This window comes from Polypterus senegalus, chromosome 1 (genome assembly GCF_016835505.1).
Source record: "Polypterus senegalus isolate Bchr_013 chromosome 1, ASM1683550v1, whole genome shotgun sequence".
Taxonomy (NCBI): Eukaryota; Metazoa; Chordata; class Cladistia; order Polypteriformes; family Polypteridae; genus Polypterus; species Polypterus senegalus.
This window is the reverse complement of record NC_053154.1, coordinates 313,097,421-313,121,702: the sequence shown is the minus strand read 5'-3', so window position 1 is coordinate 313,121,702 and position 24,282 is coordinate 313,097,421. Positions and strand designations below refer to the sequence as shown.

Below are 24,282 nucleotides of genomic sequence, written 5' to 3'. Positions count from 1 at the left end.
GTTTATGATGTTCTACTTTAATGACAAAATAAACTACGTGATTAAAGTGGAAAATTCGAGATTAAAGTTGACATTTCGTGCTTTTTCCCCACCGTGTGCCTTTTTTCTCTGTACCCTAATCAGCTTTCATATGACACTCAGACAGTGAGCTACAACTCGCCATTTCACGGTGACTTTGATATCTGACAAGTTCTTTTATATTTCCGGCACTGTGCGATTTTGTGAATGTGAGCTTTCAAGTTTCTCCAACACGCTATGTCACTCGATCAACTTCCTTTTGTTGATTATACCACGGTTTATTTGAACAAATAATATGTTTTTCCTTTGCCTCCACTTGGTATTCGCTGAAATTCTTATATTTTCCCCCGTGCTTTTCCTATTGTCTTTTCACAGAAGGCTGAGCTTAAGGGCGATTTATATTGATTTGCATATTCAAATAGGCGTAATTCTGGGAGGAGTTGGGGTGTTACATAATGCGCGTGCACGAGTGTTAGTTTTCAAGCTGATCGGGATTTATGTAGCGGTAGAACGTGGAAGTTGGAGTACGCACAGATTCCTGCATCTGGATTTTTCTGTGCGTAAGCAAATTTCGGCTTTTGTGCTTACGTCAGGTTATAGTGCGAATTCTACGCATGGCGTTATACATGAGGCCCCAGGACCGGAGTTTGAGACCACTACGATACTGCATAGAAATTTAAAGTGATGTTGCACTAAGGCCATGTGCTTTTTGAAAAGATATCTCTAACTGCTTTCCCCTTACAAGCATTAATTCTCCTCTATAAGTATGAGGTTTATAAGCACTTGTTTATTAGCTGACAGTTCTTAACATAATGCTTATACAGTACTAGAGGGTTCGCCCCCTGCTCGCTTCGCTCACCGTCCACCACCAATAAGGCCTGCACTATGCTCCAGCCACTTCACGTCTCTGCTACTCGCGTTGTGAAGAGTGATACAATGGGAAACAACAATTTTTTTTTACCTCCTCTTTGTTCGATCAGCTGCTGCTGCCATGCCACGTGATCTTCATCTTGCACAGCACTTTGAGCATTTCAAAGCCTTTACAGCAGCTGTCCTAGTCTTTGTCTTTTATTTCCGTGCTTAAATCTCTTGGCACAAAGTCTTGTCTGGCAGGACGTGAGTTCTTGATATTTTTTAGTTTATAATATAAAAACGGAATGAGAATCTGAAAATCTAACAACATTACATTAAATTTGATAAATTCTGAAATGAATGATACCAAACATATATATGCAGGTTTTAAAATAAGCCTGATTTAAAGTGTGACAGAAAACATGACATAAAAATGTCACATAAAATCGTTTCACAAAATAGTTGCACTTTAAGGCTTAGGATTTTATATATATATATATATAGTAGATATGGTTCAGATACGTGGATAGACCACAGATTCATTCTGCATGAAAAATAACCAATTCATTTAATATCTGAGTGGACTTTTTGCCTACATTCTTCATACATTTGAGTGGTGTGCTGCTTTGGTGAAGTAAATAAGAGTTGGCATTATATACTGTAACTGCTTGGTACATTTTAATATATTTTTTTTTTTTAGAAAACTTAGTTTTCTAATTAATATATTGTTCCCAAAACACAGAACTTGGGAAATATCAGTTCACTTAATTAGCCCAGGAGTTCAATTAAAAACAGAAGCTGGTTGGAACAAAAACCTGCAACGACAGGGGGTCCCCAGGACTGACGTTGAGAACCCCTGGGTTAAAGAGGTAAGAGATAAGAAAAGAAAGGCTGTGATGCTAATCAGCTACGTTCCAATTAAAGATTCTCTGTCATTGGCTACCGATGAGCAGTCAGAGAGACTCGGGGTCGACTCGGCAGTAGGGAGACAAACAAACAACACAGAGTTAAAAGGCAGTGCAGAGCAATTACTTCTGCATCAGATCATGAATGTTATGGGCAGGAAATTGTAGAAGGTGAGAGCTCAGGACCAGGAATGGGGGGTGTGAGGGGAGCAAGATGCTGCTGCAGCAGATGCTAAGAGTGAAACAGCACACGCCACATCACCTGAATCAGCTTCTTATAGAAGCAAAATTACAGTATACTGTGAATTTCCCCCCATGTTTTACACTGGACATGACGTGGTATGCTATGCCCTTTAAATGTTTCACCAAGGTGGCATAGCATTGATGTCATGTGTTTGTTGCTCTACGTGCTTGTGGCTGAAATGCTTTTTCAAGTTCCATTTATTCATTAGAACTTTGCAAATGGAGCAGCTCATTGTGACCACAGCATGCAAACAAATCTTTCCTGTGTAAACAAAGGGGAGCGTGAGATGGGACAGTCACTGTGGAACTTGCAATTGGTGGGGTTTCCAGGGTTTCTGGAACAGTCATTGTGGCACTGGTGATTTGGGCTAGGCTCCCTGGGCTGAAGATGGGGCTTTGGTGGTTGAAACAGCATTCTGTTTGTATTTATTAACATTCAAGTGATTTTTAAAGTCACTTCTAAATATTGTGGTCCGGAAGTACAAGCAGTGATAATGCAGTGATGGCCTGCAGTCTAAACCACATCAGTGGATGATGAAACCTAAAATGTGTACAGTCTTGGCAAAAAGTTTTGAGAATGACACAAGTATTCATTTTCACAAAGTTTGCTACTTCAGTATTTTGAGATCTTTTTGTCAGATGTGTCTATGGTATACAGAAGTAGAATTACAAGCATTTCATAAGTTTCAAAGGCTTTCATTGACAATTCCATTAAGTTTACGCAAAGAATCAATATTTGCAGTGCTGGCCCTTCTTTGTCAAGACCTCTGCAATTCATCCTGGCAGGCTGTCTGTCCATTGTCACACACGTGTGTTTAGGAGACAACTAAAGGGCTCGAATACATGTGATTCCATGCCAGACCAGGGGGTGGCGAAGTGCACTAATTTTCCCTCTCGATCTTTTACAGAGCATTCTAGGGAAATCCCGCTCGGCTCTGGGGCAGCCAATGACGTCACTTCTGGTTCTGGTGTTGATGACAACACTTCCTCCACTGACCTTTAAAGCTGCCATCTTATGTCTAGAAAGTCACTTCTGTTTTGGACTCAATTTGATGCACTTAAATATGTTTTTGAAACTGTTTTACAGCCAGGAAAAATTATACAGATGGCAAACCTTCGCAATGTCTAAGGGTCATTCTTGTTACACCATCAACTTCTGGGCCAAATCCTGACTGATGGCAGCTGCCCATTCTTGCATAGTCAATGCATGGAGTTTGTCAGATTTGGTGGGTTTTTGTTTGTCCACCCGCCTCATAAGGATTTTCAGTGGGATTAAGGTCTGGGGAGTTTCCTGGCCATGAACCCAAAATGTCAATGTTTTGTTCCCCAAACCACTTAGTTGTCACGTTTGCCTTATGGCCCAGTGCTCCATCATGCTGGATTGTTAATTGTTGGTCACCAAACAGTTCTTGGATGGTTGGGAGAAGTTGCTCTCGGAGAATGTCTTGGTTGCATTCTTTATTCAAGGCTTGGGATCGGGGCACCACCATTGTAGAGCTGACTCAGGAATGGCAGGGCAGCAGGCAGGTGTGAGTGAGGCGAAGTCTTTTGGAGGATGGCCTGGTGGGTGTGAAGAAGGGTAGCAAAGAAGCCATCAGGGACAGACTGATATTCTGGGATTGGACTGTTTGGGTCAAGTCATTTTCTCTGATGAATCCCCTTTTTGATTGTTTGGGGCATCTGGAAAATAAGAAAATGTGAGCGGCGCTACCATCAGTAAAGCATCCTGTGACCATTCATTGGAAGGGGTTGCTTCTCAGCCAAGGCAATGGGCTCACTCACAATTTGTCCTAAGAACACAGCCATGAATAAAGAATGGGACCAAAACATCCTCCCAGAGCAACTTCAAATGGAAACAAAACATCGAAATTCGGGGTCCATGGCCAGGAAACTCCCCAGACCTTTAATCTCATTGAAAACTTGTGGTCGATCCTCAAGTGGCGGGTGGGCAAACAAAAACCCACTAATTCTGATTCAGTAAGAATGGGCAGCTGCCATCAGTCAGGATTGGCACCAGAAGTTGATTGACAGCCTGCCAGGCCAAATTGCAGGGGTGTTGATAAAGAAAGAAGGGCCAACACTGCAAATATTGACTTTTTGCCTAAACTTCATGGAATTGTCAATAAATTGACATTGAAATGCTTGTAATTCTATTTCAGTATACCATAGAAACATCTTACACAAAGATCCAAAAACACTAAAGCATTAGCACAGAGAATTTATTAATTTAGGTATATTTACAAGCCTTAAATTTTACGCCATTTAGCTTGCTCTCTCTCTCAGGGGTGGGGATCGATCTGTTCTTAACTTAATTTTTCTTTTTGTAAAAACTTGATTGCTTTGTATGGATTCCAATAAAATTAATAAAGTAAAAAATAAATAAATAAAATAAAAATAAAAACACTGACGCATTAAACTTTGTGAAAATTAATAGTTGTGTCATTCTCAAATATTTTGGCCACGACTGTAACATACTCTAAATGGTCATATTGTAAAATATTTTGTTAAAAATGTATGTCTGAGTATTACAGATATATTAAGAATCAGCTCTCAAATTAAAAGAACCTTCTTAAAATGTCTCTTCAGATGTTGTTTGAATTTGTCCATTCTGGAGGGCTTAAAAACACTGCCACTACAAGAAGGACAATGGCACTAGAGGCAACATCTGCTTCATTGAGTCAACAGTGGTACTGACTCTCCCAGTTGAACCGTTACGTGTTTCTATAACAACAGCAAAAAAAGGAAAATGGATTTAGCAACTTTAAATTCTATATGTACAGTAATAGCACACACACATTAACTGTTTTAATCAAGCAAAAAAAATTGAATTATTTAGTTCATTTTACATTGAGAATTGTCACAAAGCAGCTTTAAATATTTCCAGACTTTAAACCATGAGGAAAAAAAAAACTTGCTGTCAGTATCAGGGGCCTCATGTATAAACGGTGTGTACGCACAAAAATGTTGCATACGCCAGTTTCCACGTTCAAATCGCGATGTATAAAACCTAAAGCCACGCAAATTTTCACGCTAGCTCAAACCCTGTCATACGCAAGTTCTGTGCTCAGTTTTGTAAACTGGCGGCATCCAGTGTCAAAGCAGTGCTGTTGTTCTTGTGTGGTTTCCCTTTCTTTTTTAGATCCACATTACTAACACGGCTTTATAAATACACTGAAATTAACCACATATTGTTTATTAGTTTAATGCATCTGATTGTAATTAAGCTGTAACAATATAATGGTCCACAGAATGGACAAACTATTCTAAATACCAGAGCTGCTTTAGTGTTGTTGCTCTCACTGCACCTTCTTCTTCTTCTTCTTCTTTCAGCTGCTCCTGTTAGGGGTTGCCACAGTGGATCATCTTTTTCCATATTACTCTCACTGCACCACTCGGAGTATTTACATCACTGTATCTGAGTGTGGAATCACATTTCTACAGCAGGCTGATCGGAAAGAGAATTATCAGTATACAGCATCAAGCACACGCTTCCTCAGCCATGCTGTCTATTTGAACTGCTTCCATACAGCAAACATTTCAGAGCCTTTTTGACTTCTCAGTTCGAAAACAGTTTCATCCCAAGAACTATATAAACGCACTCAATCAGTCCATCAATTGTTCCTTGTAGAACTGTTTTTACTTATAAGTACAATCACCTCATTGTAAACTAGCGATACAGTTATAATATTGCACAACCTGAGCCACTTTATAAAGCGCGTATTTACATATGATGACAATATCATTTTTAAGATGAAATACAGCAAAATATGTTTATTACATTATACAGATGGGTGGAACGGTGGCGCAGAAGGTAGCGCTGCTGCCTCACAGTTAGGAGACCCTTCTGGGTTCATTTCCCGGGTCCTCCCTGCGTGGAGTTTGCATATTCTCCCCGTGTCTGCGTGGGTTTCATCCCACAGTCCAAAGACATGCAGGTTAGGTGCATTGGCGATCCTAAATTGTCCCGTGTGTGTGCTTGGTGTGTGTGTGTCCTGTGGTGGGCTGGCGTCCTGCCCGGGGTTTGATCCTGCCTTGCGCCCTGTGTTGGCTGGGATTGGCTCCAGCAGACCCCCGTGACCCTGTAGTTAGGATTCAGCGGGTTGGATAATGGATGGATGGATTATACAGATAAAATGTTAATATCATTTAAATAATCTATATTTAAACTGTTGTTAATAATTAAACATGTGAGGACACGGTGTCGCAGCGCTAGTGACAATCTGGCGGCCTGTTCAGGGATTGTTCCTGCCTCGCGTTGTATTCTTGCTGGGGCTGGCGCAACACTGGAATGATAGATGGGTAGTATAATTAAATATTTACTACAAAGATATTTTAATGTTCCTCAAAAGTTTTGAAGAATCAGCGTTCTCAGATTACAGATGGCTTAACGACTATTACAGAGCTGATTGTGTGGCGATTGGGTATTTGGAGAAAGAAAAGGAAGGACAGGAATCAGGGGTTAGTATGTTTGAAAGAAACAGTACTGCTGCAATAAATTATTTCATTGAAGGTCACGCATGGCGCAGCAAGCATCTTGCAGGAGGCAGGAACAATCTCTGGACAGGATGCCAGCTCATCAATATCACTGTGCCACCGTGTTCCCATATTTAATAACATGCTTTAACTCCTATCATCATGAAAATGATATCACGTATACATCTCAGTATTTTAATTATTCAGAGAGCTCTAATATTACGAATGTAATGGATTCTGTGTCCTGTTGGAGGAAGAGAAAGCCCGTTTAAGAACCACGTAGTGATTCAGACACATAGAGCACAAAGAAGATCAAATACAAAACAAAGCATTTTACATGCTACTTTAATTATGATGGGATTTGAGAAACTAGTAAATTAAACGATTTTAAGATGAAGTTTATGATGTTCTAATTGTGGAAATTTCGAGATTAAAGTTGACATTTTGTGCTTTTTTCCCAATGTGTGCCTTTTTTTATCTCTGTACCCTAATAAGCTTTCATATGACACTCAGACGGTGGGCTACGACTCGCCTTTTCATGGCGACTTTGATATGTGATAACTTCTTTTTTATTTCGGGCACTGTGCAACTTTGTCAACTTGAGCTTCTCCGATACACTATGTCACACGATCAACTTCCTTTTGTTGTTTATACCACGGTTTAAACCAACAAATAGTACGTTTTTCTTTGCCTCCACTTGGTATTCCCTGAAATTCTTCTATTTTTCCCCGTGCTTTTCCCATTGTCTTTTCACAGAACGCTGAGCTTAAGGGCTATTTATATTGATTTGCATATTCAAAGAGGGAAGAGTTTGAGGAGTGGCAGCAGGAGAGTGCACGTGCGTTACTTTTCATGCTGATCAGCATTTATGGAGTGTAAGAAAGTGGAATTTGGTGTACGCACAGATTTATGCATCTGGATTTTTTTGCGTGTACGCACTTTTCCGCTTTTGTCCATACGCCATGTTTTAGTGTGAATTCTACGCACAGAATTATGCATTAAGCCCCAAGTCATAATTGAACAAAAAAAGCCAGCAGCCATTACTCCGGGAGCCAGAGTCAGGTGGGAGAAGACAAAGCGCGTCAGAAGGAGTGGAGGCAAGAAAAGAAGAGGAAGAAGAGAGTTGTATTGTGCCTGGTGACTGTGTTGTGCTTGTGGGAAACAGGAGAAGGCTTTTCCCACAAGGAAAAATAAAAATAAAAACATGTGTGCCGTGAACTCGTGCCCCACGTCTTTCTGTGTCAGGTTTGGGTGGAGGTGGCCCCGGTGATCCACAACCTACATGGCAAAGACACACAAGCACTAGAAGGGGCCATGGCAGGGGCTCAAGTGACTTAGCAATAGGCCATAAAAGTGTTTCTTCAGTACCCACCGATATGGCAAATCAAGTGGAGCCGACACTTCTGAATACTTCTGTGATCAACTGCGTATCACTTTCACAAAGGTGGGTGAATTTAAATCCACTGAGGCAGTCAAATTGGATAAAATCTGATGCTATTGTACTCACTCACTCTGTTGTTTTCTTTGCTTGTGAATGAAATTGTAAGCCCTACACAGCACTCTCCATAATGTTTGGGACAAATGCACATTTTTCCTTGATTTCCCCCTCTGCTTCACAGTTTAAAATTATAAGTCAAACAATTCAGAAGTGAGTAAAGTGCTCACTGCGGACATTAATTTAAGGGGATTTGGAGACATTTCAGTCACACAATGCAGAAATAACATTTTTTCTGCATTGTTCCCACAATAAATTGCTTGATTTGTAATATTAAACTGTGGAGAAGAGGATGGAAAAAAATCAAGGAAAAATGTGACTTTATCATAAACATTATGGAGGACATTGTATGTGACTTAGCTATAGTTGAGGGGGCTTTAAATACAGATGTGCAGATGGACTCCTTTAATAAATCCCTTACTACTCTTCTAAACTCTGTAGGGTTTTGTCAGATCATGATAAGGACCATTAACAATTATATTTAAGGAGTTGAGATTTAAATATATTACATATACGCTGTAACTATTACTCCTCAAAATTATATTCTCTAATCACTAATTATGTTTGATTTGTTCATTCTCTTACTTCACAGAATAAATCTAAAACAGTACGGCATAAAGATTGCAATATCCATCTATTTTCTAAACCTGAGCAGGGTCTCATGGAAGCAGGAGCTTATCCCAGCAATCATAGTACAAAAGGCAGGAGCAATCCCTGGATAGGACACCAGGGCATCACACACACTCGCACAAAAAACACACATCAAGGGCAAATTTTGCATCGCCAAACCAACTAACTCGTATGACTGTGGGGGGAAACTGGAGCACCTGCAGGAAGCCCACATGGACATGGGGAGAACATGAAAAATCCACACTGGAAGGATCCAGTGTGTGAACCCTGGTCTCCTAACTGCCACTACACCACCACAAATGCATAGAACGGCTTATTTACAGTGCAACACTAGAGGTTGCTCCTCAAACCCCACAGACAAACGTCCAGACACCGGGTAAAAGCAATAGAAATATTTTAATTTCTTCTCTTTTTGATATAATGTGCTTTCAAGCACCTCCACCACCACAATACGCAATAAATCAATAATTACAATACAATAAATATCCTCCTCTCCTCCCAGCAGTTCTGTCACACTCCCTCCCAACTCTGGCTCTTCTGCTGGGTCTTCACCAGTTCTTTAAATAGTCCTTGACCTGGAAGTGCTTCTGTCCTTCTGTCCATGTGATTCAATAGCACTTCCGGGTCAGATGAAGACTTGTATTTTTCTTCAGCCCGGAGGTAATTCTGTTGTTATAGGGAAAATAAAAATCCCTGCGTCTCCCTGCAGCGTCACACAATGGCACCCACGGTACCCTGCAGGATTGTGAAGCCAAACTCCATTTCCCATGATGCCATGCAGGAATCTGGGGCACCTCTATGCTGCTGGGAAGATGCCACCTAGGATCCTGGATGTGTCGGCTGGGAAGAGCTGCCGGCCATCCATCACAGCAGTCATGTGAAAAAGAAAGTACACCCTCTTACAATTCTATGGTTTTACGTATCAGGACATACCTTACCAGGTTCTAAAGTTATTTAATTATAACCTCTGGGGTAAAGTAACACACAACAGATGAGAACCCCATGCCAATACTGCACCACCATGCCATCCAAGATTGCAACACAACATCAAAAGTAGTGAATATTCAGAGAGGCTCAGCTGACATCCTCTTTAATAAAACCCCTGTGTGTGTCCAGGTGTCCGTGTGTGTGTGTCTTCTGGTGAAGTGCGCATGCGTGGGGCACTGCCATCACACCGTGCCCGCCGTACATGCACGGCACTATGGACCAAGGTTATTATAGTTTTGCCTTTCAATATTAGTTTTTATTTCTATATATTTTCTGACCTTACTTGGAAATTCAGTTTAGTTTTAGTTTTCCTTCATCGTGCATTTTTAGTTTTAGTTTAGTTTTTATTTTACAAAGACATTTCTATTTTATTTTTATATATATTAGTTTCAGTTTTAGTTTTAGTAATTATAGTATGGTTAAAGAGCTACTATGGAGTTTAGTTTTTGTGTCACAATGAGACAGAACTGTGCACTTAATGAGTTTGGATATAATATGAGTTTAATATTAGTGGAAGCTTACTACACTACAGGACACAGTTTACTATTTGGTTTTGTTTTTGTATGATAAAAACAAGTATAATCAAAACCAGATACTGAATATAAACAATTTCACACAACTTTATAATTTTATAATTATTTTCTATGTCATTTGTGCTGAACAAATCTGCGCTGACTGTTGGCACTTTTTTCTTTTCCTTTTATTGCCCAGAATGGGCCAATTTGTAATGAAATTTAGGTGAATTTTAAGGTGTGAGGGTTTTTACTCTAAATGTCTACAGCACACAACATATCCTGCTCCAACAACAATGTGCTTATAATGAATGCCTTCAATATTGCATTCAAAAATCTCAAATACTGGGCTTTTTTATTTTCTACCAGCCATATTGATCTCTGATTCCAACAAAGGCACAAACAATTTATAGACAGAATTTTGCCACCTGCACACCTAAAAAGATCAAAAATCAGAAAACAGAATCTACTGTGTTGTGACAGGTGTGACCATGAAAATCACGGCGGCTTAGGAAGAACAAGGCTCTTAGGCCTGAATCAGTGTGCAGACCCCACCTAGCTGTATTGAGGGAAGCAAAGAAAAACAAGCATGCAGTGTCAAGGTTAGGGGCAGTGAGACTTGAATAGCCCACCATAAGAACAGTAAACCCATAATGAGCAGAGCAAGAGCAGGTAATAAGAGTATTGACAGGCACAAAATGACAGAGACAGCATCTGAGATTAAGAAATATATATATATTATCTAAACCTGTTCATCCAGAGCAGGAATCACAGGAACCTGGAGCCTACCCAAGCAGGTTTGGAAGCAAAGCAGGAAAAATCTCTGGTATGCAATATGTATGATATCGCTGATGTTAAGAACAAAAAGAATGATATTTCAACTATCTATTTTCAGAGAGAGAGAAACATTGAAAAAATGGGGACAAATATTTTAAAACATAATTCTGCTATTGGATTCTTTTCACAATATCTGGTATTAATAATGATGAATATTAACTAAAAAAAGATTAATTAATAAATATAGCATAAATACAAAAACACATTAGTATGTTTAGCTTTTCATCACTTGGCAGACTCTCTTTGCCTACCTACCTGTAGTTCAGTAGAAACATTGCCAACATTGCCAATTTTACAAGGTTTGTATCTCTTTGTTGTTAAATTACATTTTAAAGCAAAAGTGATTGGTTAGCAACAATATGCTGATCTTGTATTACGACCTAGTCAGTCTCTCGATCAGTGCTGTTTTATTTTCAACAATCGGGAGTAGTCTCCCCTCAACTTTCTCGTGTACTCAGATATGGGGATGGATATTTGAGGAGTAAACTGCAAGACAATGATTATATTATGTAAATTAAAGAACCATCAACAACAAATCAAATTAATATATTGATCAATTATTATAAAAGTAAAGTTGATTAAATTGGACTCATGCAGCTGCATGAATACAAAAAAAAAATTGAGTATGTGTTCAGGTAAGAACCGCTTCTGGTTGATGGATTTGGCCCAAAAGTTAATAGAGATCTACAATTTTGGTATAACGACCACATGCCAAATTTCATCCATCTATCTAGTTGCGTTTTTGAGTTACCGTGTTTACACAGAGACATAATTACAAAAAACTGTATTTTTGGACTTGGGTAGGTCTAAAACGTCAAGATTCATCAAAATCTCAAGGTCAAATTTTTTTCATGATCATACTTTCTCTATAAATAAATTCTCTATAAATAAATTTATAAATTCTCAATTTACCAGTCGATCTACGTTCCTACCCTCACCTATGGTCAGAGTGATGGGTAGTGACCGAAAGAACGAGATCACAAATACAAGCGGCTGAAATGAGTTTCCTCCGCAGGGTGTTTGGGCTTTCCCTTAAAGATATGGGTGAGAAGCTCAGTCATCCGGGAGTGGCTCAGAGTAGAGCCACTGCTCCTCCGCATCGAGAGGAGTCAGATGAGGTGGCTCGGGCATCTGATCAGGATGTCTCCTGGACGCCTCCCTGGTGAGGTGGTCTGGGCACATCCAACCAGGAGGAGGCCCCGGGGAAGACCCAGGACACGCTGGAGGGACTATGTCTCACGGCTGGCCTGGGAACGCCTCAGGATTCCCCCGGAAGAGCTAGAAGAAGTGGCCAGGGAGAGGGAAGTCTGGGCATCTCTGCTGAAGCTGCTGCCCCCACGACCCGACCTCGGATAAGTGGAAGAGGATGGATGGATGGATAGATACTTTCTCTATACTTTGTATGCGAAGTGGCAGGTGAATTACTGTCAACAAAAAGCAGGCACCTGAGAAATAAACTGAAATGTTACTCATTTGTGATTTTTCTGTCCATACAGTAAAGTTTTTTGTTGACCACCACATTCCACTTTCAGGCGTTTGAATTACATCTTGATATACAACAAGTGCAAAGAAAGGCGGTATGTAAATCGCTTTCTATTCCACACGCTTTACCCGTGTATTCAGCTTGCTCCTTCACCAGCCGCCGTTCACTGGATGAATATATGCGGGTGGCTCGTGGTAGATGACTTTCAGTTTTAGAGTTTAAAAGTTGTAAGGGTTAAAACCTAACAGCAAGAATATTCATTCAAAAATGAAAACTAAAATTATTTTAGTAAATTATTATTTTATTTTAGTTAGTCTTTCCAGCTACTTTAATAGTTTCATTTTGTTTTAGTTTTTCATTTCGGTTTTGTTAATTATTTTATTTCAGTTTACGAAAATGTTTTTTTAATAATAGTTTCAGTTTTGATTTTAGTTTTCGTTAACTATAATAACCTTGCTGTGGACGCACACACACTGGAAGCTGGGCACACAGTGAATGGCCTAGCCGCGGCCGCGCATGATAAGCAAATAAAGGACATCATTGCTGGGGAGAGTGCTGATTGGGTAGTCGCGGCCGTGCACATAAAATCCGTTGCTGGGGAGACGTCACACATGCAATAATCAGCTGCACCCCACCACAGATTAAAATACTTGCTGGGGAAATGCCACAGGCACGATTATCAGCTGCACGCCACACATTACATCAGTTGCTGGTGAGACTCTGCTGATTGTCCACTGTTGTGACAGAAAATTAAAGTCATGTTACGGACATTAAAGCCAGTATTACTGTCAGAGAAAATTACAGACATTTTACGGAAATACAAACCAGTATTACTGCGAGAGAAAATTAAAGACACAATACAGTGACGCATATTACAGCCACATACAAGCCAGTATTACTGTAAGAGAAAATATTACGGACTTATCTACTAACAACATGCCACCCAAAATAAAAGGACACGTCAAGTAGGACAAAAGACACAGACAATCAAATCCTATATAAGCAACATCTCCTGGAAGAACGGTCAGCTCAACAAGTAAACATCAACAAAAGAAAGGCCGAAAGACAAAGAAAAATACGAGCAAATAGATCGATTGAAGAAAAAGAAAATGAGTGTCAGAAAAACGCTAAAAGAGAAAGACTCAGAAGAGCAAACCTTAGAAAAAGTTGGCATTTACTTGCCAGAACCAGTATTCAGACACGGTCAGTTATATGTTGCATTATCAAGAGTTAGAAGTTTTCCAGATGTTGTCAAGGTTGTAGATGGTCCTGAACAAGGCAAACTGTTGCCAAACTCAGAATATTTACAAGAAATGTTGTGTATAATGAAATTTTATAGAAACATTTCATGAAAAAATAGAAAATTTTTCCTAAATATCTTCTTCAGATATTGTGTATTACAGATTGTTACAAAGTTTTACACTAAGGCAATATTAATTATACTTACTGCATTGTCATATACGTTTCTATTTTATTTTGATTATTATTTTAATTTAGCCTTCTTGCAAAAATATTTTTGACAAAAAAAAATTAAGACAACAAACAGAATGAGGTCAAGGTCCCTTGCCATTTAATATAGACTGTTCATACTAATGTTTATGCACTACTGTTCTAGCGCCCGTTATTGTAACAAGTTTAATGTCTAGTCTTGTAATAACTGGACTTTGAAAGAGGCCTTGAATACACAACAGTCTCATTAAAACACAAGTGATTTAAACACGTGGAAACTTGGCCTGGTATAATAAGAGCACCTAAACTCACAAATTACTGGAAGGCCTGTACAGATAGAGTTAAAAGGTCTAAAGAACCTTTGATGCCTGCAGTGAGTACTACTTCAGATTAACAGATGAAAAGAGAGATAATAATCTTATACCATTCAGCAAGGTTGTTAATCTGACAAGGAAGGAAGTTCACGTGGACTGGTTGCCTAAATGAGGTGATTTTGTGATGTTTCTGCAGGATGTTGCTGTAGCTATAAAAACTATGAAGTGAAAATATAAATGTTATGCAAAGTATAAATGATAGCGATGCATAATAAATGATATGTAATAATGCAGGGTGACTGCGAGATTCAAAGTTGTACCTCAGGGCTGCATAACCCTATAGAGCAGATCTCAGCATGGCACTGGTCACAGTTTAAGTGAAGGTTTCTTTGGGCATTTCTATCACTGATTGGATGGTGTCCTGAGACAGGGCTCCTGGTTGGCTACTGCATATAATTCAATTTTATTGACTTTGGGTCCCAGGCACTAGGATGTGTGTGTTGGTAAAAGCAGCCTGAGAAAAATGCCCAAATATACACAAATAATCAAACAGAGGCTTATTCTGAATGTATGGACTGTGCTACAATGGCACCACCCAGTTTAGCTGCTGTTTTGATGACTTGATTGGTCCACAGATGCAGTGGACACATTTTTAAGTTTTTCATGCAAATGAATTCAAACTGGGCTGCGTTATTAGGTTTTCCAAAATGCTGAGTACAAAGGAAATAAAGGAAGTTCCATTGTCACTGTCAGAGCTATTAGCATATGTATTAGGATATAGCGGGTTAGATAATAGATGGATGGATGTTCAAGTGTTTTACAAGAAATCACATGTCTGAAGGATATGTATGCCTGCGGACTTTTTGGTGAACTACTTCCGACCCCTCCCCGAAAACCAGACATACACCTAAATCACACTGAAGAGCTGTAAAGGAGAATGGGGAGCAGAGCAGAAAAGGCAGAGGGCAAGTAAGAGAACTTTATTTGATTTCCTCATTATTTATAATTATTGTAACACCGTTACAAATATGAGGAATGAATTAAATAGTATAGTTGTACTTATGACTGGTGATGGAAAGATTACTAAAAATGTAACTGGTACAGTTACTTAAATAAAAAATATACTTACAGTCATATGAAAAAGTTTGGGAACCCCTCTCAGCCTGCATAATAATGAACTCTCCTTTCAACACAAAAGATAACAGTGGTATGTCTTTCATTTCCTAGGAACATTGGGGTACTGCAGTGTTTTCTGAACAAAGATTTTTAGTGACGCAGTATTTAGTTGTATGAAATTAAATCAAATGTGAAAAACTGGCTGTGCACAAATGTGGGTCCCCTTGTCATTTTGCTGATTTGAATGCCTGTCACTGCTCAGTGCTGATAACTTGGTTGGATGAGCTCGTTAAGCCTTGAACTTCATAGACAGGAGTGTCCAATCACGAGTGGTCAAAGGTATTTAAGGTGGTCAATTGCAAGTTGTGCTTCCTTCCCTTTGACTCTCCTCTGAAGAGTGACAGACAGCATGGGATCCTCAAAGCAACTCTCCAAAGATCTGAAAACAAAGATTGTTCAGTCTCCTGGTTTAGGGGAAGGGTACAAAAAGCCATCTCAGGGGTTTAAACTGTCAGTGTCAACTGTAAGGAATGGAATCAGGAAATGGAAGGCCACAGGCACAGTTGCTGTTAAACCAACCCAGCAGGTCTGGCAGGCCAAGAAAAATACAGGAGCGGCATATCACAGAGAAAGGATTGTGAGAATGGTTACGGACAACCCACAGATCACCTCCAAAGACCTGCAAGAACATCTTGCTGCAGATGGTGTATCTGTACATCGTTCTACAATTCAGCACAATTTGCACAAAGAACATCTGTATGGCAGGGTGATGAGAAAGAAGCCCTTTCTGCACTCACGCCACAAACAGAGTCGCTTGTTGTATGCAAATGTCATTTAGACAAGCCAGATTCATTTTGGAACAAAGTGCTTTGGACTGATGAGACACAAATGGAGTTATTTGGTCAGAGCAAAAAGCACTTTGCATGGCAGAAGAAGAACACCGCATTCCAAGAAAAACACCTGCTACCAGATTTGGTGGAGGTTCCATCATGCTGTGGAGCTGTCTGGCTAGTTCAGGGACTGGGGCCCTTGTTATAGTCGAGGGTCAGATGAATTCAACCCAATATCAACTAATTGTTCAGGATAATGTTCAAGCATCAGTCACAAAGTTGAAGTTACGCAGGGGTTGGATATTCCAACAAGACAATGACCCAAAACACAGTTCGAAATCTACAAAGGCATTCATGCAGAGGGAGAAGTCCAATGTTCTGGAATGGCCGTCACAGTCCCCTGACTTGAAGATCATCGACAATCTATGGGATGGTTTGAAGCAGGCTGTCCTTGCTCGGCAGCCACCAAATTGAACTGAACTGGAGAGATTTTGTATGAAGAATGGTCAGAAATACCTCCGTCCAGAATCCAGACACTCATCACAGGCTACAGGAGGACAGCGTCTGGAGGCTCAAAGGAGCAAAAGGAGGCTCAACTAAGTATTGATGTCATATCTCTGTTGGGGTGCCCACATTTCTGCATCTGTTTAATTTTATTATGATGCATATTGCATATTTTCTGTTAATCCAATAAACTTAATGTCACTGCTGAAATCCTACTATTTCCATAAGGCAGTGGTTCCCAAACTCGATCCTCGGGACCCACTGTGGCTGCAGGTTTTTGTTCCAACCAGATTCACAATCAGTGATAGTAATCGATAACAACTGATCTCATTTAATTAGCTGGTCTTTTTTACTCTTCTCTTATTCTGCATTCAGAAAAACACAACAGTATGGTTTTGACATTTATAAGACGTTTAGATATATCTCTATTTTTTCTCAAGCTATAAATTGTTAACTCTCTTTTGTTGTTTTCCTATTATTTTTCTTTTTACCTATGTAGTTTGCTCCCTTCATTTAATCCTAATAGTGAACATTAACAACCAGCACAGCAGACACCCAGGATGATGAAAGGTGTAATGACTTCAGTGTCAGTAGTAAATAATCAATTAAATAACCACAACACATGGAAAAGCAGAATGAACATTAGGTTGAAAATACTGTTAACGACTAAAATAAAAAGCTGTCTATTCCCCATATAACTGCTTATTACATTTTAATAAAAATCTACCAAACTTAACTTGTAATTTCTACATTGACTCCAAAACACAGAAACTAGGAATTAATGACTCACTTACTTAGGCTAAGAGTCCAATGAAAAACAGAAGTTGGTTGGAACAAAAACCTGCAGCCACAGTGGGTCCCCAGGATCGAGTTTGGGAATCCCTGCCATAAGGCATGTCAGATATTAAAAGGAAGTTGTTACTATGAAAGCTCAGCCAACGATAAACAAAAATTAAGAAGGGGTCCCAAACTTTTTCATATTACTTCAAATCTCTACCATGGCAAGTACTCAAGTAAAAAGCAGGTGTGAACACTAGAGGGTACTGTTGCTCCTCACTGGTGTCAAACTCCGGGCCTGGAGGGCCGCAGTGGCTGCAGGTTTTCATTCTAACCCTTTTCCTAATCAGTCATCAGGTTTCATTACTAATTTACTCCTTTTCCCTTCATTTGAATAGCCCTGTGTTTAAGGATTCAGTCCCCTGAATTGATTCTTTTCTTCATTAAATGACAGCCAAACAGAAATGAGATGTGAAACGAGCCAACAGATGAACTAAATTGGGGCTTCAAACTCCAACCAATTACACTCCAAACCAGTCTCTTAATCATAAGCCAATTCTTGTTGGTAATTAATCCCGTTATTTAATTCCACAGCTTGTTACTGTTCTCATTCTGCCACAGCAGATATTTCCAAAACTGTTGCTTTTCTGTTTTTTTCAGAGAACACCGTCAAAATGTTTCATTGAGCTGAGAGATCAGCCTTACTGAGACCAACACCTTTCTTTATTTTCAGATATTGTGTGATGGGCACATGGGAGCTGGTCATGTGGCAGCTTGTTTCGTGTCTTATTATTGTTTGGCTGCTACTTAACGTCTTTAATGACCTCTTGGGCACGGCCATCAGCAGGGTGTCTGTCTACGGAGAGAGTGTCGACCTGTGGTGCTCCTGATATCTCAGCAAAAGGACAAAGGTCCAAGTCTTTAGAGTCCTGGTGCTTCCTGTCTTGCTATATGGTTGTGAGAGATGGATGCTATCCAGTGTCCTAAGATGAAGACTGGACTCCTTTGGTACTGAGTTCTCCGGAAAATCCTTGGGTACCGTTGGATTGACTTTGTGCTGCTCATGGAGTCCTGAATGAGGCACATTACCTGCATTGTGAGGGAGCGTCAGATACAGAACTACAGCCATGTGGCACGATTCCCCCAAGGGTGATCAGGCTCATATGATCCTCATTGTTGGGGACCCGAGTGGCTGGACCAGGCCAAGGGGTTGCCCACTTAACACCTGGCTGCTGCAGATAGAGGATCATTTCTGGAGGGTGGGACTGGACCACGTGTCTGCCTGGGGGGTTGCCAACCGGGATCCCGAGCTGTTTTGTCATGTAGTGGGTGCAGCAACACACTGTACCAGTGCATGCTCCCCAACTTGACTTGACTTGACTACTTAAGGAACAAGAAACAACTTAGGGGCCAGAGGCACGTCAATTAAAACTAAGACAGAAGATGTTAATTAGCAGAGTTCGACACCCCAGCCTGAAACCCAACAGAAAGACACTGAGGACTCAGAGTGAAAGCACCAAGAATACATTTTATGAAATTTTTCTACTGGCACAGTGCTCTTCACCACCACAACCACAAGTAATAAGCAATTACACAGCACCTATTCTATCCTTTTCTTTCTCCTCCACACCTCCCAGAAAGCGTTGTCCACCTTCCACCCAACACTGTGAGGTCTGCTCAGTCCTTTTATAATGGCCAACCTGGATGTACTTCTGGGCTTCCGCTCATGTGGCCTGCCAGAACTTCCTTGTCTCTTGTATATTCACAGCATCCCCTGGTGGCACCCAGCAGGGTTGAGATACAGAACTCCAAGTCCCAGGATGCCCTGTGGGAATCCAGGGCACCACTGTAAAGCAGGGGAGTTGCCATCTAGCGTCTTGGGGGAGGTAGTGCCCTAAAAAATCTGCCTTCCTCCCATCCTTCCATATCCGAGGCATCCCAGCCGTGTGTTACACAGGCTCTAAAAAATGTCTCAAGCAAAAGTACAATTTAATTACTTTAGGAAAATAAAAAAATCCCAAATTAGTAAACCTCCTCAAATATGTGCTTTGGAAAGCAATACAAAGACTTTATTTATCAAAAGTGATATTCATAAGATATATACACATACAACTAGAAAAAGTGTACTTTATGTGGCAATTAAATTACAAACTAATGCCATTCGTTTTATGTATTTTTATGTCTTTTTTAAACATTTACTATCTATTCCCAAAATCTGAGATATAATCATAAAAATAAATTACAATTAGCAAGATGCCATGCTGTTTCTTACCAATCATACACAGAAATAATCAAGACCAAAGCCTTATATTTGGACTGCGTTACGTTTTGCAGCACACAGCACTTGATAGCTGGGATTGTTGAACTTCACAAATGTTGGCGAGTTACCGTTGGGCATACAGTTAGTAGTTTTTGACTATTTCACTGTAAGCAAACTAAACAACCTTCCTTTTGATTTGATTTGAAATCAAGCATATCACCAGGCCCAGATAATATTTATCCTCGAGTTCTAAAGGAGGCTAGTGAGTTCAGATATAAACCCTTGACACATATTTTTAGGAAGTCACTGCACACTGGAGAGATTCTGAAGAACTGGAAAATGGCAAATATCATCCCATTATATAAAAAGGGTGACAGGGCAGATCCAAGCAACTATAGACCAGTAAGCTTAACATGTTTCACAGGAAAATTAATGGAAGGAATTATTAAGGAGAAAATTGAGCAACACATGGCAAGGACAGGAGTTATTGTGAACAGTCAGCATGGGGTCATAAGAGGAAGGTCGTGTTTTACTAACATGCTGGAATTCTATGAGGAGGCAACAAAAGCATACAATCAAAGTGGAGCTTACGATATTATTTATCGACTTTCAGAAAGCATTTGATAAGGTGCCACATGAGAGGTTGGGCATCAAACTAAAAGAAGTGGGAGTTCAGGGTGATGTTTCTAGATGGGTGCAGAATTGGCTCAGACACAGGAAGCAGAGGGTGATGGTGTGAGGAACCTCATCAGAACTGGCCGATGTTAAGAGTGGTGACCAGCAGGGGGCAGTGCTAGGGCCGCTGCTATTTTTAATATATATAAATGATTTAGATAGGAATATAAGTAACAAGCTGGTTAAGTCTACAGATGATACCAAGATAGGTGGATTAGCAGATAATTTGGAATCCGTTATATCATCACAGAAGAACGTGGATAGCAGACAGGCTTGGTAAGATTTGTGGCAGATGAAATTTAATGTCAGTAAATGTAAAGTATTACACATAGGAAGTAAAAAAGTGAGGTTTGAATACACAATGCACAATGGGAGGTCCAGCTTATGAGAAGGATTTAGGAGTCATAGTGGACTCTAAGCTATCAACTTCCTGACAGTGTTCAGAAGCCATTAGGAAGGCTAACAGAATGTCAGGTTATATAGTGCCTTGATGTGTGGAGTACAAGTCACAGGAGGCTCTGCTCAACCTTTATAACACACTGGTGAGGCCTCATCTTGAGTCCTGTGTGCAGTTTTGGTCTCCAGGCTATAAAAAGGACATAGCAGCACAAGAAAAGGTCCAGAGAAGAGCGACTAGGCTGATTCCAGGGCTACAGGGGATGAGTTATGAGGAAAGATTAAAAGAGCTGAGCCTTTACAGTTTAAGCAAAAGAAGATTAAGAGGTGACATGATTGAAGTGTTTAAAATGATGAAGGAAATTAGTCCAGTGGATCAAGACTATCATTTTAAAATGAGTTCATCACAAACACAGGGACACAGTTGGAAACTTATTAAGGGTAAATTTCACACAAACATTATGAAGTTTTTCTTTACACAAAGAATGGTAGACACTTGGAATAAGCGACCAAATAGTGTGGTAGACAGTAAGACGTTAGGGACTTTCAAAACTCAACTTGATGGGTTTTTTTGGAAGAAATAAGTGGATAGGACTGGCAAGCTTTGTTGGGCTGAATGGCCTGTTCTTGTCCAAAAATGTTCTAATGTTCTAATGTTTTAATAACACCTCTTTTATATCACCACAGCTACATAAATCCACCTCTGTTTGGCTATCAAAATTTTACTGTAGTACATTTCAATTACCAACATCTATGATTTTTGTCATTCACAGAATATTGTTTTAAACATGGCAGTAGTTTAAAGAAATTAATTTACTTCCATGTCTTTTTGTAAGCTGAGGAGGAGTTCATATGTCCGTAGAGTTTACATTGCATAGAGGAGCTGTTTTGTTTGATGCCCTTAACAATGAACGCCATTACTGAGTGTGTCCAGGTATGACCTGCCAGTACATTGACAGCTTTACATGGCGTCCTCCATCTCACTGGTATCTCCATGTGCAATAAACAAAGCACACAGTCAGCTCTTGGCCAATATACTGGGCCAACAAAGCACAATATACTGAGATGTACCCACTTAACAATGCCAGGGTGACAAAGGGGGACTGTGAGGAGTTCAGGACATGAAGTGTGTCGGTCAGAACACTACTAAAATATTCAGAGCTTTCCTTTCAGAATTATGGCTAATTTACTGGATGCTATATAAAGACTTATGCGTGTATTTATGTGTGTGTCAGTCAGTCTTTTTCTAACCCACTTTCTCCTGAATAGGGTCGTGTGGGTCTGCTGGAGCCGTCCCTGCTAGCATACAGCACAAGGCAGAAAACAAGTCCTGGACAGGGCACCAAGGTGAACACACACCCACCTACCCCAATCACCCAATGTAGGATCACCAATTTGCATGACCTGCATGTCTTTGGACTGTGGGAGATAATCGGAGCACCGCAAGAAACCCACGCAGACACAGGGAGAACATGCTGGAACTCAGGAGCGCCACCACTGCGCCACCATGCAGACCCTATTTGTGTGTGTGGTCTACGATAAAGAAATAATATATAAAAAAGAAATTAGTCGAGTACACAAAAATTTCACTAGGTGTCAGTATTATTCACAAAATTATCTAGTTATGACTTGTCGGTATGAATGTTAAAGCAATAACATTTACCAATAAGCAATATTAAAGAACATAAAGGAAAGTATTATATAAACGTTCTAACATGAAAGTTTTGCCACTTCATGTACACGGGGGCAAACATTCCAAATACGGAAACGCTAAACAGTTCACTTTAAAAAACGTTACTTCTTGACTGTATAACAAACAGGTTATACAAGAAGAATACAAAGAAACTTACTTATGGTAATAAAACACAAACTTTCTGACTGATTGTGTGTAATACAAACTCTTAGTTATTTTTAAATTATTATAACTCCACACGGAATTAACTACACGTTAATTCCCGTTTAATTTAACCTGTCTCTCCACCGCACGCACCGTACTGCTGCGTCCTGGCCTTCGGATTCAGTTAACCCTCAAAGCTTCTGCGTTGTGCCGTACAAACAGCCCCCTCTAGTAATGCAAACACCCTTTATTTCTTCGTGTTTTTTTATTATTAACAGTCTGAAATATTAACACAGAGAATATCAAAAGTGACTAAAGGAGGTCCTCGGGTTACAACGTCTCGACATGCAACGTTTCGAGTTTACAACACTCACTCCCATAAAAGCTTAAAAAATTGAGACGTGAGTGTTTCGGCTTATGCCGTTAGCGTTGTTCTTACAGACTTATGTGGGCAAACTAGTTTGGTTGCGTGCAGCGGAAGGATACACAGTAATGCGGCATATGAGTGAGGGAGTTAGCAAACTAGTTTGGTTTGCGCGCGGAGGAAATGTTCCGTTTGTGTTGCTTTGTTTGGCGATGTTTTTGGCCCTTATTTTGGCTCCTAAGTGAAAGTCAGAGTCTTCAGATGGCAGTGCTTCGAAGAAGAGGAAAGCCATCATGATGGAAGTGAAATTAGACAATGTAAAGAGATCAGAAGGAATAACGGTAAGGAATTTTTTTACACTAATTTTTTGTCATTTTTTTTTTTTACTACAGTACAGTGTATAGCAGAGCATATTTAAGTCCTTTTCCTTTTTCTGTGGCTTAGTTGTGTTTTTATGTTCTAGATTATGATTTTGCAAATGTGTTAGGATAGGTAAGTGACTTAGGCTAGGGTGTGTTTCGACTTACATCAAAATCCAGGTTACATCACTGTTGGAGGAACGGAACTATGTCGTGACCCTGTAGTAGAGCTCTGTGATTCCTCCTCCTCTCACAGTAACACAACGAACACTGCGATCAATGCTAAATTGCAATGACATACGTATCCACGCAGAGCTCAATATACAAATAAAACAAATAATAACATACCTGAAATATTAACACAGAGAATAAAAAAGTGACTATTCAAGCGCTGTGATTCCTCCTATTAACAAAAAAAAAAAAAGAAAACCACGTGGAAAGGCTGTTGAACGGTCACATTAACATAACCAAAATGAATAGAAAAGCATTCAAAATAACAACTGTATACAACAAAAATCATATTACAGTTACTGCCACGTACAAAAAAAAATAACTCAAACAATTTAAAATGATTTAATTAATTTTATCATACTGAGAATAACAGAGTGCTGACCTCCTCTCACAGTAACACAGCGAATACTGGGAAAGGCTGACACTGAGGACGTAACATAACACAACAGACAGAGTAGGGAAATATAACAGGAAAACATACAACACAATGAATGTTATCAGGATTTGGTGAAGCTCCAAACAACTAAACTTTTTATTTTATACACCTGTTACATTAACATCCCCATTTCGGAGTACTGCTACTAAAGGTTTATATCATTTTAAGAAAAACATAAGACAATATAAAGGCGGTTTATGGCATCACAGGGAAAGTCGTCCTCAAAAGGCCTCATTTTTCAACCAAAACGTCCTCATTTCCAGACAACGAGAGTTGGCAGCCCTACCCTGTGCTGGACT

General features: G+C 39.9%; 1 protein-coding gene across 2 annotated transcripts in view; it reads right to left on the bottom strand.

Annotated features, from left to right (window-relative positions):
* The window catches only part of LOC120515261, a 489,908-nt gene that overhangs the window by 34,115 nt on the left and 431,511 nt on the right, over positions 1-24,282 (bottom strand). The gene's annotated exons all lie outside the window — the stretch shown is intronic.